At 37.2% G+C, this 14,012-nt stretch overlaps 1 pseudogene; it reads right to left on the bottom strand.

The window, feature by feature from the left end:
• Positions 1–1,579: 1,579 nt before the first annotated feature.
• The window catches only part of LOC123806124, a 133,080-nt pseudogene continuing 120,647 nt past the window's right edge, over positions 1,580–14,012 (bottom strand).

Raw genomic sequence — 14,012 nt, 5'->3', positions numbered from 1 at the left:
CTCGATGTGGAGCAAAGTGGTCTTTCAGGGTACATGTGTCATCTACTTTGGCCGCTCAGTATCTAAACCTCCTTTCCATGTCTTGGGTTCTCACTCATTTTATGAATTTTGTGCAGACACTGCCTACCTCTGACTGGAAAAGCTGAAAATGCCAGTTACTGGGTTCTCCTCCCCCACACCCTCTTGGCCTGTCTTGCAGCTGGAGTGCATGCACATAATCTAGACTCCAGGGACAACTATCTTAGAGTGACAGGAAAGGTGCACCCTCAGGATATCTTCCTGGTAGGGGCAGTGGCTGCAGAAAGATTGAATTCCTGGGACAGCAGTGATGCTGCATCATGAGAGCGTCCTGTGTTCCTTCCTCCTTGTATTCAGCAGTGACAGTAGTATCTTCTCTGACCACCTGTTCTGAATATCATTTCAGGAGTCCTTTTGTCTCTGTGTCCCAAATGTAGCTCTCCAGCCTTTCTGGGAGTTCTGTGCATTAGCCACTATCTCTTCTCTTTTTTTCATCATCATGTTTGATTTCTGTTTCTTGCCACAAAGAAAACCAGACTGTTCAATGACATAATAGAAGGAGCTCTAGACTTGCAGGCAAGAACCTGGATTGTGCATATAGGGGCTGCCACCTCATGGCCCTGTTGCCTGGGGCATAGTATTTAATTCCTTGGAGCCACAGTGTCCTTATCTATAAAATGGGAATAAAAATGCCCACCTCAACTGTTTGGCACAAAAACCACATTTGTGAAGGTTCTTAGATGTGTGCCTGTCACATCTTGATTTCATTATTGTTGGTGTTTTTAAACAAGCAGTGCAATGGGAAGATCCAGTGTTGAGTATAGAGCATCTGTGCTCTTATTACAATATATGACTATATTTAATATTGCTTTCATTAAAATGTCCTGGAAAAATATGTTTTCTTGCTTGCTCCTGAGAGTGAACAAGTAATGAAGTTGTAGTTGCCAGTTCTGAATGCGAGTGTTCTTTACTTTTTTTTAAGTTCTGCCATATGATATAGTTCAAATTTCTGAGGGTCATCTTGGGAACTGTAGAGTAGCAAGATGTACTTTTATATCTAATTGCTGTAAGAAAGTTCAATAACAAGTATGACATTTTTGGTGAAAGAAGTTTGTTTATTGTCAATTAAATTATTTTATTCTTACAAAGAAATAGAATATAGAGAAAATATAAATAATAATTAAATCAACACCTACATACCCACCACTCAACTGAGGTCTCTAGTGTAATTCTTCTTTTCTTTGCATTCCTTCTAGTAGTAGGAACAATAAAGTGTTAGCAGGAGCAGGAATCATGGGGGTGCTTTGCCTTTCTTGTTTCTTTGTCATTTGTATTTTTTTAGGACAGGGTATTTCTTCATTTAGAAAAATAATACATTAAAAAAAGAAAAAGAACAACCATATTAATTGCATTGAAACAATAGGAATTAGCTAAACATAAATACAGTGGGCTTGCTGAAATAAATACATGGAATTTCAAAAGCACATTAGCAATGTTTGTTTATATTTTTGGATTGTCTTAAATTGTTTATTAGGTAGGAATTTTACAAACATTACTTATATTAGCAGTGACAGTAGAGCTGGAGAATATTGTGTCTTCTCCATGCTGAGGGCGAAAACCACCAATATTGTGATGGGACTGTGGCCCTTTCCAAGGCCACAGCTCCCAGCCTGCAGGTATCAGCCCTCGCATCTTCCTGTGCTTGTGGACTGGTTTGGTGATGCATTGGGTGTCAGGATTCCTTCTGATAGCCTTATGGAATGGATCGATGAGGATAACCTCAAAGAATTTGTATGTGAAATCTTCACCAACCCAGTAAGAACCCAGTTCACTCCTGGGCAACAGACTAAAGGCTTCCAGCAAACTTTAGCTGGTTAACATCATGATGGACATGATGGACATGCTTGCAGTAGGTCACACCTTTAAGGAACAGGGTGTTTGCAGCTACTATGGCACACAAATCTGACATATGACATAATATTGCTTGGCTTGTATCCCAGCCTGAGTGCTTTGTTGGGCCAGATGGGGCAGGAGGCCCTTATGGAGTGCAGAGAGATGGTGGTACTACCAGCAGCACATCCTGAGAAGGAAGCACATTATATTGGACTGCTTTTTTCTTCATAGCTTTTGGATGTACTTGTAGTGCCCATCTTAGCTTACCTATTGGCTGCAGCCTGATGGAAAGGAAGAGCCTAAGTAACAATTATTTAGACAGTAATTTATTTTTCTGGTTTAATTGCTTCTTGAAATTTGTAGTAATTAAAAGGGTAGACCCTGGAGTCAGTGGGGGTAGTTTCAAACCCAGCTCCAACGTTTACAAATTGTGTGGCCTTGAGCAAACCACTTATGTATAAATCCTTTTGTGCCTCAGTTTCCTTACCTATAAACTGTGGATAGTTACAGAATCAATCTCATAAGATGGTTGTGAGGATTAGATGGATAATTAGAACAGTGATGCATAAATAGTATGTATATATGTGTGTGGCTATATATATCTGTTTATACACATGCACACAAAAAATGGAATTCTGGGGAATGTAGTTCAGCTACTCAAATTGCAAAGCCATCACACTCCTCTATTTTCTCCATTTGCTCTTTTAAACTCTTAGGAGGTGGAGAATTTTTCCTGGCCTCCTTATTTTCTCATTCAGTTTTCAGGAATTTATATTCAGCTCTTCACTGACTTTATTGAATGCCCCACCCTCTTTACTCCCTCTTTCCCTTTCTTCCTCAGTCTCTCTCTCCCTCATCCCTTCTCCTTCCCTTTCTCCAAATTTCAAAGAATTCATTCTTGTTCTCGGGTAGTTTCCTTTCCACCCCTGCCCCAACCTCCTCCTTCCTTTTTTATATTCTATTCTTATTTCAGTGATGAAATAGCTTCTTTAATCCTACTGAGGCTGCAAGTGAAATATCCTCTACTGTTTCCTGAATTAACATTAGGTCTATTCCCTCTGACTTCTCAGTTGTTTCCCCTCTTCAGTTTACTCATAATCTTCATGTGTTAGTAACTTTTCTTTCTTGTTCATTACTTAAAAATTAAGATCCATATCTAGTAGTTCCCAGAAGTGTCTGTACCTTAAACTCACCAGAAGGCTTTACCAAAAATACTGACTCCAAAGTCTTATCACTGGGGATTCTGATTTGAATGTTCTAGGGCAAGACCCAGGAATTCTGGTTTAAAAAATAAATTTTAAATACTTTGACTCTACTAGTTTGTATAGATCAGTGTTTGGAAACCCCTCATCTAGATTTCTCAGATTTATAGCTTTTATAATTTCTTGCTGGCTGCAGTTGTATATTCTGTTGAATTTTTTTTGTAGAGTTGTGTCTAGACATATAAGTTGGTGCATAATTGATAGACCAGGTCTTCCTTTTCCAACCCACAAAGAGTAAACAGGAGCCAGCATTTGTGAGCATTTCCATGTAAGTATAGAGGTTGATTATAATGGACTTCTTTAATAGTATAGCATATATATGAAATGCTGTTTTGATTTGTTACTGTTTAATAAGCTAACAATTAAGGCTATTAATTTGCCTGTGAACATAGCTTTAGGTACACCTGATAAGTGTGGCTGTAGTAGTGTTACCATTATAGTTATATTCTAAATAATCTGTGAGTGCTTTTATTTAGTGTTCAGGTGTTGAAGGTTTTCTTTTTGTTTTATTTTGTTTATGCTTAAAGATTTACTATACTATGGACAGATAATAAAATACAATCCCTGCATCCTTTTTAGAATTTGGAGTTTAATCAGCATTTCTTTGTTGGTGATATATAGTAAAGTAATATTAATATTGTTTGGGCATTAAAGTGTTTGCTTTGTATGGAGGTAATCATATGTATTGTTACTTATGTTTTGACTAATCTGTCTAACTTACACTCTGGTATTTCCTGTATTTTTGTTACTTTTTTCTTTGCTGCTTTTAGTTTTACTTCTCTGTTTCAAGGCAGTGTTATTCTATGTATAAAAGCTAGTGATTGTTATAGATTTATTATATATTATACCTTTTATCAATTTAATAATATCTTCTTTTTTCATATAATGCTTTGTCTTGATTTAAGCTTCTACTGATACTAATATAGGTACTACCTACCACTTTATTTTGGTTTATGTTGGTTAGTCTATTATATCTTTGTCCACCCTTTTACTTTTCAACTTTCTGTGTCACATTCTAAGTGCTTAAGCAAATTTTGTTGCTTTCTGAAATCCAATCTAAGAATTTTTGTCCTTAATAAGCATGATTTACTTATTTATATTTATTATTATAACTAGTAGGTTGATCTATATTACTCTTGTTGCCTTCAGAGCTTTCTTCTTATAATTTATTTTTGTTGTCTTCTCTTTTTTAAACCATGAACTGTGTATTCTTTGTGTCTATTTTTGTCAGTATTTTAGAAGTTATATATCTAGATGTTTAATCCAAGAAATGGTAACCATGCTCTTTAAAAAATATTTATTACTAAATATGTTATTTTAAAATATTTTTCAAAGCTGAACGAAATAATAGCTTAAACAAAACTCTAATTGGCAGCATTCTCTGGCTCCTATTACTAAGAAGTTAATGAGTAAAAGAAAGGAAACTTTCCCCATCTTGACTCTTGCCAGTTACTACAGGAGCCAGCAGAAAAAACAAGACCCATTGCTGCTACTGAGAATAGTGGCAGGAAACAACTTGAGTTTTTGTGCAGATGTGTACATAGGACTTGTCATACTTTTTAGCATATGAGAATATATCTATTTTAAGATCATAATGTATCTGCTTTTAGAATAGCCATCACATGTTGCTTTGCTGTAATGAAATAAAAATGTATGGAGCTAGAAAAGATTCAGGGAAGGAAAATGAAAATTAAAAGCAGTTGAGAAGCTTCTATATGAAGAGAAAATTTTTTAAATTTTTTATAATAATTCTTTTTTTTTTTAAGATTTTATTTATTTATTTTTAGAGAGGGAAGGGAGAGAGAAAGAGAGAGAGAGAGAGAGAGAGAGAGAGAGAGAGAGAGAGAGAAACATCATTGTACGGTTGCTGGGGGTCATGGCCTGCAACCCAGGCATGTACTTTGACTGGGAATCGAACCTGCGACACTTTGGTTCGCAGCTTGCGCTTCAATCCACTGAGCTACGCCAGCCAGGGCTGAAGAGAAATTTTAAAATAATAGATTTATAGTTCCACTGACAGAACGCTGAACAAAGAAATCTGCCTCAGTATGAAATTTTAATTGTTTTTAATGTAATAAATTTCTTTTCAGAATGTTGTTAATTTTTCAAGAAATCATTATATGCATATCTCTTTGACCCCTATAAATATGGGGTATAGAGATTATTATTGCTTCTTTGACCAGACAAAGATGAGCTGAAGTCATTTTTTATTGTTGTTTGCTTTGAATCAGGCCTGGCTAAATACATGACTTAGAGATAGTCCTTTGAGTTAGAAGTAATCAAAATGGTTCAGTCTTCACCAAACCTGTCACCATTTGAGTTTAATTCACTTTAAACAACTTTGAGATTATTATTTATGTGTTTCTCAGGTATCCAAAGTCCACATTTCTGCCTTGGACATGCTCTGTAATAACACAAATGAAGACCTAGAGCAAAAGAGAGAAAAAGTTTTAAAGGAACTCACTGAAAAAGCAAAAGAAATGAAGAACTGACTAGCTAACAATAGCTAACTAAAATGACTGTTGGTCATTTTAGTATGGCTTATTGTAGGAATTCTATAGGTGACAGTCACTTTTCTGTAACTTTTCAATGAGCCAGAGAGATAAGTGATAGGGTTGACTTGCTGGTTTTGGTAAGCAAAGTGTGTAATATCAAAGTGCATGTTTAAGCCCTGGCTGGTGTGACTCAGTGGATTGAGTGCCAGCCTGTGAACCAAAGGGTCACAGGTGCAATGCCCAGTCTAGGGTACATGCTGGGTTCCAGGCCAGGCACCCGATATGAGGTGTGGGAGAGGCAACCACACATTGATGTTTCTCTCCCTCTCTTTCTCCCTCCCTTCTTCCCCTCTCTACAAATAAATAAATAAAATATTTTAAAAAGTGCATGTTTATTGCAGAGCCATAATTTACCATGATATTTTGTATCTAGATCAGCGATTTTCAACTGGTATGCCACAGCATACTGGTGTGTCACAAGAATTTTTAATTTTTAATTTTTTTATTGTCAGCCAAAGACATACTTGTTGATTTTAGAGAAAGAGGGGAAGGGAGGGAAAAAGAGGAGAGAAACATCAATGATAGAAACAATGATTGGTTGCCTTTTGTATGAGCCCCAGCTGAGACCAAACCAGGACCAAATCCAGAACCTAGGCATGTGCCCTGGTCAGGAATTAAACCCAGGACCTTTTGGTTTGTGAGACAACACCCAAACAAGTTAGCCATGCCAGCCAGGGCTGTTGCAAGAAGTTTTAAAACATGCAATACCTGACTATTAAGTCAGGGACATTGACTTCTTTTCCCTTAGACTGTCAGATAAAAAAATGACAACAGCCAACACAACAGTAGTTGGCCAGTGTGAATGCCTTGTCTTTTTCTTTTTTTAAAAGGTTTTATTATTTTTAGAGATAGGGGAAGGGAGGAAGAAAGTGGGAGAGAAACCTTGATGTGCAAGAGACATTTTGATCAGTTGCCTTTTGTATACCCCCAAGTAGGAACCTGGCCTGCAACCCAGGCATGTGCCCTGACTGGGGATCGGACTCATGACTTTTCAGTTCCCAGGCTGGCACCCAATCCACTGAGCCACACCAGCCAGGAGAATGCCTTTTCACGAACCATAAATGTATAGATCATATAATTGAGTTATATCTTATTGGTCACATTGTATAATAAGGTTGTGCCTGATTGGTTAATTCTTTGTACCAGAAATCCTTATATACAAGTATAGGCACCTGAATTTTTTAAAAAGATTTTTTAAGAAAGATTTTATTTATTTATTTTTAGAGAGAGAGGAAGGGAGGGAGAAACAGAAACATCAATGTGTGGTTGCCTCTTGAGCACCCCCTACTGGGTACCTGGCCCACAACCCAGGCATGTGCCCTGACTTGTCATTGAACCTGTGACCCTTGGATTCACAAGCTGGCACTCAATCCATTGAGCCACGCCAGCCAGGGCCGACTTTTTTTTAAAAGGTTGCTTTGAAGCAAATAGGGTAGATGATACTATTATTATTATTATTATTATTATTATAAATTATTCAAAATTACACCTATTTTTGTCAGGTCAGCAAAAAATATAACATTTTTTGGTGTGCTGCAGAATTTTAGTAATTAGTCTATGTGTGCTATGAGATGAAAAAGGTTGAAAATTACTGGTCTAGTTGATGACCCAGTGAAAGTCCTAGATACTGTAATTTACTCACATTTTTCACCCTCAAGGGAATATTTTATGAGTTTGTTAAAAAGGAAGTTTATGTCAAGCATTTTGTCAATAGTACAATATTTGTAGCTGTGGGACAATGTTACTAGATTGTTTTTATTGTTAAGTGGTGTATTCTTTAAAAAGTGCTTGTTTTCCAACACCAATAGGTGAGAATATTCTGATGAGAGTGACTCTTCAAAGTACATCTTAAATCAAAAATTTCCTGGCTGTGGAATTCAGAATATTGATAAATTCATTTGAAAGCAATTATTTGAAGCATTTGCACATTAGTCACTGTGAAGAAAACCATTTACAAAACGTACTCAGTAATAGTTTTTCATATTTTAAAGAAAAACATAGAACTACTTTGGAATGTAGCCCAGTAGAAGGAAAGCAGACATATGGAAGACAGTTTCAGGACATTTATTTATTCCCCATTCACAAACAACACATTTTTCCAAGTTAAAAAGGTCTGAATATGTCTTTGTATTTTTTGGCATCTTCAACTTTTTCCTAGTAGTCGATGAGTTATATAATTTCCTTCTGCTCTGGTTCTGTAACAGGAAGGGTGTAGCATGAACATGGGATGGTCGTTCCCAGATATGGATATCAGTTCCTGAGGGAAACAACCACATGCCAGACAGCTTTGAAGGTCAAGTTGCACTATGTCCATTCTTTCTTTTTTTTTCTTGCCCAGTTGGCTACCTATTTATAAAGGCAGATAGGTTTTGTGGTGACTTGCCATGGTTCTCATTGATGTACTATGTTTTGTTCAGTCTTAATTGATCAAGAAAGTCACTCCAACAGAATTTGACTATTTAGAAAAAAACTATTGCATTTTTAAAAATTGAATTGTGATTTTCCTGGGGGCTGTAGTAGCAGGAGATACCTGTTCCTGAAAAAAAGTTGAGAGACAAAGGGTTTTTAAGCAATCAAATGAACATGAATTTAAAGGAAATGAAAAGAGGGAAAACCAAAATGACTGCTAGTGTTTTGCTTGTCTCAGAGCATGCACACGTATTTAGGTTCCATTGTTTGTGACATAGCATGTGATGTCACCTGGTACTGGTCCCTGGAGGGGAGCCTAAGTGTGTCCAATGTTAACCATAGAGCAGTGGACTTTGCCAAAAGTTTAAAGAGAAACACATGATTCCTGGATTGCTGCAATATCTAATTAGATACTGAGTAGTGGGAGAATGTTGAATAATAAGAACAGGAAAAAAATCTGGCATGTCTTTTGTTGAAATTCAATCCCCTTGTTCCCCCCCACCCCACACATTCTCTGCAACAGTCTGAAAACTTTTCAATCACTTTTTTTTAAGGATGCAGTGAATTTTATCACAATTTTGTCTATCAAAACCACATGTGCTTGCTCCACTGATGATAGAGAATAACAAAATCATATTTGTTAAGACCAAAACTCAGGTAATAAATAACTGGGATGAAATGTGAAATCTAATGTTCTTTAAAAGAAACAATGAATGTTGCCGAAAAATTTAATTCAGAGAGTAAAATTAACTTTTTGAAGAGAAAACCATATGAAAGTTGTTCATGTGACTCAGTGACCTTTCTTTCCCTATCAGAGCAATTCTATTTTCCTTTCTTGAGGACATAATAAGAACTCTCCTGCCAACTGCCCAGTGTTAATGTGATCTAGATTGAGTTCTGTAAGTGTAGGTTATAGTTATGACCATGTTTTAGAGCACAGAGTAGCAAAGATTTGCAAGATCTTCAGGCAAATCTTCTCCAATGTTTGTTCTGTGTGTGTGAATAAAGATTTATTGGAACACAACCACATTCATTCATTGACATGTCATCTATGGCTGTCTTCATGGTATAATGGTGGTGTTGAGTAGCTGCAAGAGACTGAGTGGCCCACAGAGCCTAAAAATATTTACTATTTTACCTTTTACATACATAGTGTATTAGTCCTGTCTTTTTTTAGATGATCAAGAATATTCAGACAGAGTACAATGAAAATAGCTGACTCCTGGGGAGCAAGAATTGAGAAGGGTTGTGGTAATTTAAGAAAAATTTCCCGCTGATTCTTGGGCTATGACATCATTTTATTTTGTTAGTGGTATAAGGAAGACTAATCCAATGTACGTGACAAAGGCCATCAGCAGCCACTCAGGAACCTCTATTCTGTATTACTGAAATTATTTGCTCTTGGGTTTGGCTTTGGCAAGTAACCAGAACTTCTCGGTCTACCCCCTTAGTGAGGAGGGCCTGGCTATAATCTAAATGCATAGTAGCTGCTTTAGGAGTGTGGAAGCTTCAAGTTCCTCCCTTGGCATCATCACTGTAGAATGATTTGTCCTAACATGTATGTCCCAGGATAGTTAAGAACCAGTCATAGACTTGCCTTTAGAAAGTGATGAATGTTAGGGTGTCATTTGTCTGTTTTTATTTTTAGCTTTAGAACCCGTTTGATTTTAGGAATGCTATCAATTTTAATATGATTGTGCAAAGAGAACAAAAGAATGTAATCGTATCTTGAACAAGATCTTTGATCACTTAATTGATGAATTAAAGACTCTCAAAGGCCGTGCACCAGGCGGAATGCTTCAGATTTACCGGTAATTTTAGAAGCGCTTTGTTATTAGTTCCGTATTTCCAGCTATCCTGCAAAAGGTATTTCAAAATGTATATTAAAGTCAAAGCCAAGCTGCCTCTCTTCTCCAACAGCTACAGAGCTCCAGGGACTTTTCTAGGAAGGCAATGTCAGGATATTTGGAAAGGTTAATTCATCTCTAGGTGATAGGAACCAGGTTCTGTCCATTTAAAGGAAAAGAATAGAAAGGGGAGGGGGATAAAAAGAGACACTAGGAAAAATAATAAAGGCTACATAACTAGAGAAAGTAACCATGAAATGTGTAAGGCCTGTGGTCGTTTGATTAAAAGAAATCAGGCTGATGGCAGTTAAGAATTTGAATTGTAATAGAAAATGTCTCACTCTCATTCAGTATTTTTAGGTGATTAACGCTCTCTGCTGCCTACTGCATCATTGCTGGTAAGTATGAAGATGGTAATAATTTTAGCAGACTCTTTTGGTTTTATATGTTGCTTATCTAACATAGCGGAGATAGCAAGTGATTCCTGAGCTGCCTCTTCTAGCTCTAACTTTCTTGTATACCTGAATTGTAGAACATCTTTTCAACTTACCCCTGCCACTTGGAAAACAAGCTAATCTGTTTTGTCCAGGAAAATCCCTGGGCCATGGGGACTCCTGGTACTTTTGTGTTTTGAAGCATGAAGAAGGAACAGGAAACAAACTAGTGAGCCATCATGCATCTAGGAGGCAGGATAATAGAAATAGTTTTACATAGTGCGTAGGGTATAGTCCCCCCTTATCTGTGGTTTTGCTTTCAGTGGTTTAAGTTACCTGTGATCAACTGCAGTTTGAAAATATTAACTATAAAATTCCAACAGTGAACAATTCATAAGTTTTAAATTGCTCACCATTGTGAGTAGCACGGTGAAATTTTGTCGCACCCAGGAAGCGAATCATCCATCTTCCAGCATACCCACATTGTATATGCTACCCACCCAGTAGTCATTCAGTAACTGTATCAGTTGTCATGTTGACTGTCATGGTATTGAAGTGCTATGCTCAAGTAACCCTAATTTTATTTAACAATGGTTCCAGAGCACAAAAGTAGTGAAGCTGGCAATCAGATATGCCAAAGTGTTTCCTTTAAGTGAAAAGGTACATATGTATAGGAAAAAAAAGTATGTATATAGGGTTTGGTACTATTTGCAGGCATCCATTGGTAGTTTTAGAACATATCCCCTGTAAGGGGGTACTACTGTATTCCCTATGGCTGACATGTTGAAATATTTTCTACTTGGGGACCAAAGTTTAACTGGGGACATCACCCAATTTTAGGGAGGAAGTAAAAAGAACACTGAATAGTGAGCCGGAGACTAATATAAGTCCATATTCAGAAGCTGTCTTTAATTGTTGATTTACTGCATACATGAATGGTCACATTTACCAATGGCGGAGACAGTGATTATTAGACCACTTTCTTGGGAAATTTTGTGAATAGACTATTTTGATATTGGAAAGGAGAGAAGAATTGGATAAATGTGGCATGCCTAGAGTGCTCTGAAATGGTTAGGCCTCATCTGGAAATTTGATTTTAGTTTTTGGGACTATATCTTCAAAGGTATATTACACATTAGAATATGCCCAGGATGGTGAGAGGACTTGAAACCACATATTCATTCAGCAAATTTTTTTCTTGATACATGAGTATTTATCATGTACCAAGCACTGTACCAGCCACTAGAAACACAACAGTAACAGACAAATATGGAACCCACCTTTGTGGAGCTCATAATCTAAAGGGGAAACTAGAATAAAGAAACATACACACACCAGCTAGCTAACTAATTAACAAGTCATGAGTGAGCTGTGATAAATCGGGAGTGGGGAGTAAGTTCTGAACTTGAAAGATTGTCAGCAACAGTATCTCTAAGGAAATAATATTTAAACTGATGACTAAAGAATGGGAAGGAATGGGATGAAGAGCATTCTGGAAGAGTGCAATGGTTCAGAAATGGGAAAAAAATTTAATGTGTGCTAGGAAATAAAAACAGGTAGTTGCCACTCTAATGCAGTGAATGAGGGGAAGGGAGAGCGTGAGGTAGCACCAGAGAGGAGGAGCTGGGTCAGATCACTCAAGGTCTTAAGGAGCATGTACAGAAGGTTGGAATTTTTTCTGTCATAGGAAGCCATAGACAGTTTCAGGCAAGAGGGTAACATGATCTACTTTATATTCTAGAAAAACTGCTCTTGGCTCCCATGTGAAGAATGGCAGAAAGAAGGGTAAACATGGAAGGGGGAATGCAGGAATTAGGAGACTGCATTAGCTCAGGCTGGAAATGAAGCCAAAATGAAGAAACATGTATGGATTCATGTACATTTAAAATAAAAATTAGCTTTTGTTGGGTTGGAGGTGAGCACAAGGGATAGTGAGGAATCAAACATGACTGTTATGTGACTGCCATCTCTGATTAGATGGGGGAAAGCAGGGAAGAACAAGTATGAGGAGTAGAGTAGGTGAAATCAAGAGGCATGACTGGAGAAACTAGATATGTTTAGTTTGGAGAGGTTAAAACTCTGAGACAAAAGACATGCTTCATAGTCACCTTTAAGACAATGGTTTTTTAATATATGGGAAGCCACAGATTATCTTGGAATCTAATGATAGCTAAGGACCCTCTCTACAAAAGAAAGAATTATATATCTAATACTGAATGCTTTTTTAAGAGCTCCATGGACCAATAGTTGATCTGTGGATTGTTTATGGATCCCAGCTTAAGAATTCCTCCTTTAAAGATATAAAGGGCTGCCTATGGAAAAGAAATTGGCATAGTATCATCATTGTTCATTAGGCAGTCTGGATTAAAGTCTAAATTTGTTAGTCTCAGCTTTCCAATTGTTAGATGAGATTAATAATGTTTATTTTATCAATGTAGATAGCTATTCTAAGGTTTAAATGAGACGGCATTTTTTACATGTTTAAAACAATTTTTTACTGTTGTTCAATTACAGTTGTCCCCATTTTTCCTTCATTACTCTCCCCTGACCTATCTACCCCTGACCTCCCACATTCAATCTTCCCTCCCGTTGTCTTTGTCCATGGTTCCTTTATACATGTTCCTTGATTTGACCCTTCCCCTTCTCTTTCTCCTGTTATCTCCCAGCCCCCTCCCCTCTGATCACTGCCAGTTTGTTCTTTATTTCCATGTCTTTGGTTCTATTTTGCTCACTTGTTTGTTTTGTTGATTAGGTTCTACTTATAGGTGAGATCATATGGTATCTGTCTTTTACCACCTGGATATTTCACTTAGCATAGTACTCCAAATCCATCTATGCTGTCATGAAGTGTAGGAGTTCCTTCTTCCAATGGAATACATAGTATTCCATTGTATAAATATACCATAGTTTTTTGATCCACTCATTTACTGGACACTTAGGCTGTTTCCAGCACTTGACTATTGTAAATAATGCTTCTGTGAACATTGATTGGGGTGCATAGGTTCTTTTGATTTGGTGTTTCAGGATTCTTAGGGTATAATCCCAGCAGAGGAATTGCTGGGTCAAGAGGCAGTTCCATTTTTAGTTTTTTGAGGAAATTCCATACTGTTTTCCACCATGGCTGCACCAGTCTACATTCCCACCAACAATATACTAGGGTTCCCTGTTCTCCACAACCTCCCCAGTACTTGTTTATTGATTTGTTTATGATGGCCATTCTGACCTGTGTGAAGTGGTATCTCATTGTGGTTTTGATTTGCATCTCTCTGATGGCTAGTGATGCTGAGCATCCTTTCATGTGTCTTTGGGCCCTCTGTATGTCCTCCTTGGAGAAGTGTTTGTTCAAATCCTTTGCCCATTTTTTAATTGGATTGTTTGTCTTCCTGGTGTGGAGTCATCTGAGTTCTTTTTTTTTTTAGAGATCAAACCCTTGTCCAATGTATCATTGGCAAATGTATTTTCCCATAGAGTTGGTTCCCTTTTCATTTTGCTGATGTTTTCTTTATCCATGCAGAAGCTTTTTAATTTGATGAAGTCCCATTTGTTTATACTTTCCTTGATTTCCCTTGCTTTAGGGGACATATTGGTGAAAAT

This window comes from Phyllostomus hastatus, unplaced genomic scaffold (assembly GCF_019186645.2).
Source record: "Phyllostomus hastatus isolate PE091 unplaced genomic scaffold, TTU_PhHast_1.1 phas_scaffold_345, whole genome shotgun sequence".
NCBI lineage: Eukaryota > Metazoa > Chordata > Mammalia > Chiroptera > Phyllostomidae > Phyllostomus > Phyllostomus hastatus.
This window is presented reverse-complemented; position numbering and strand designations above follow the sequence as displayed.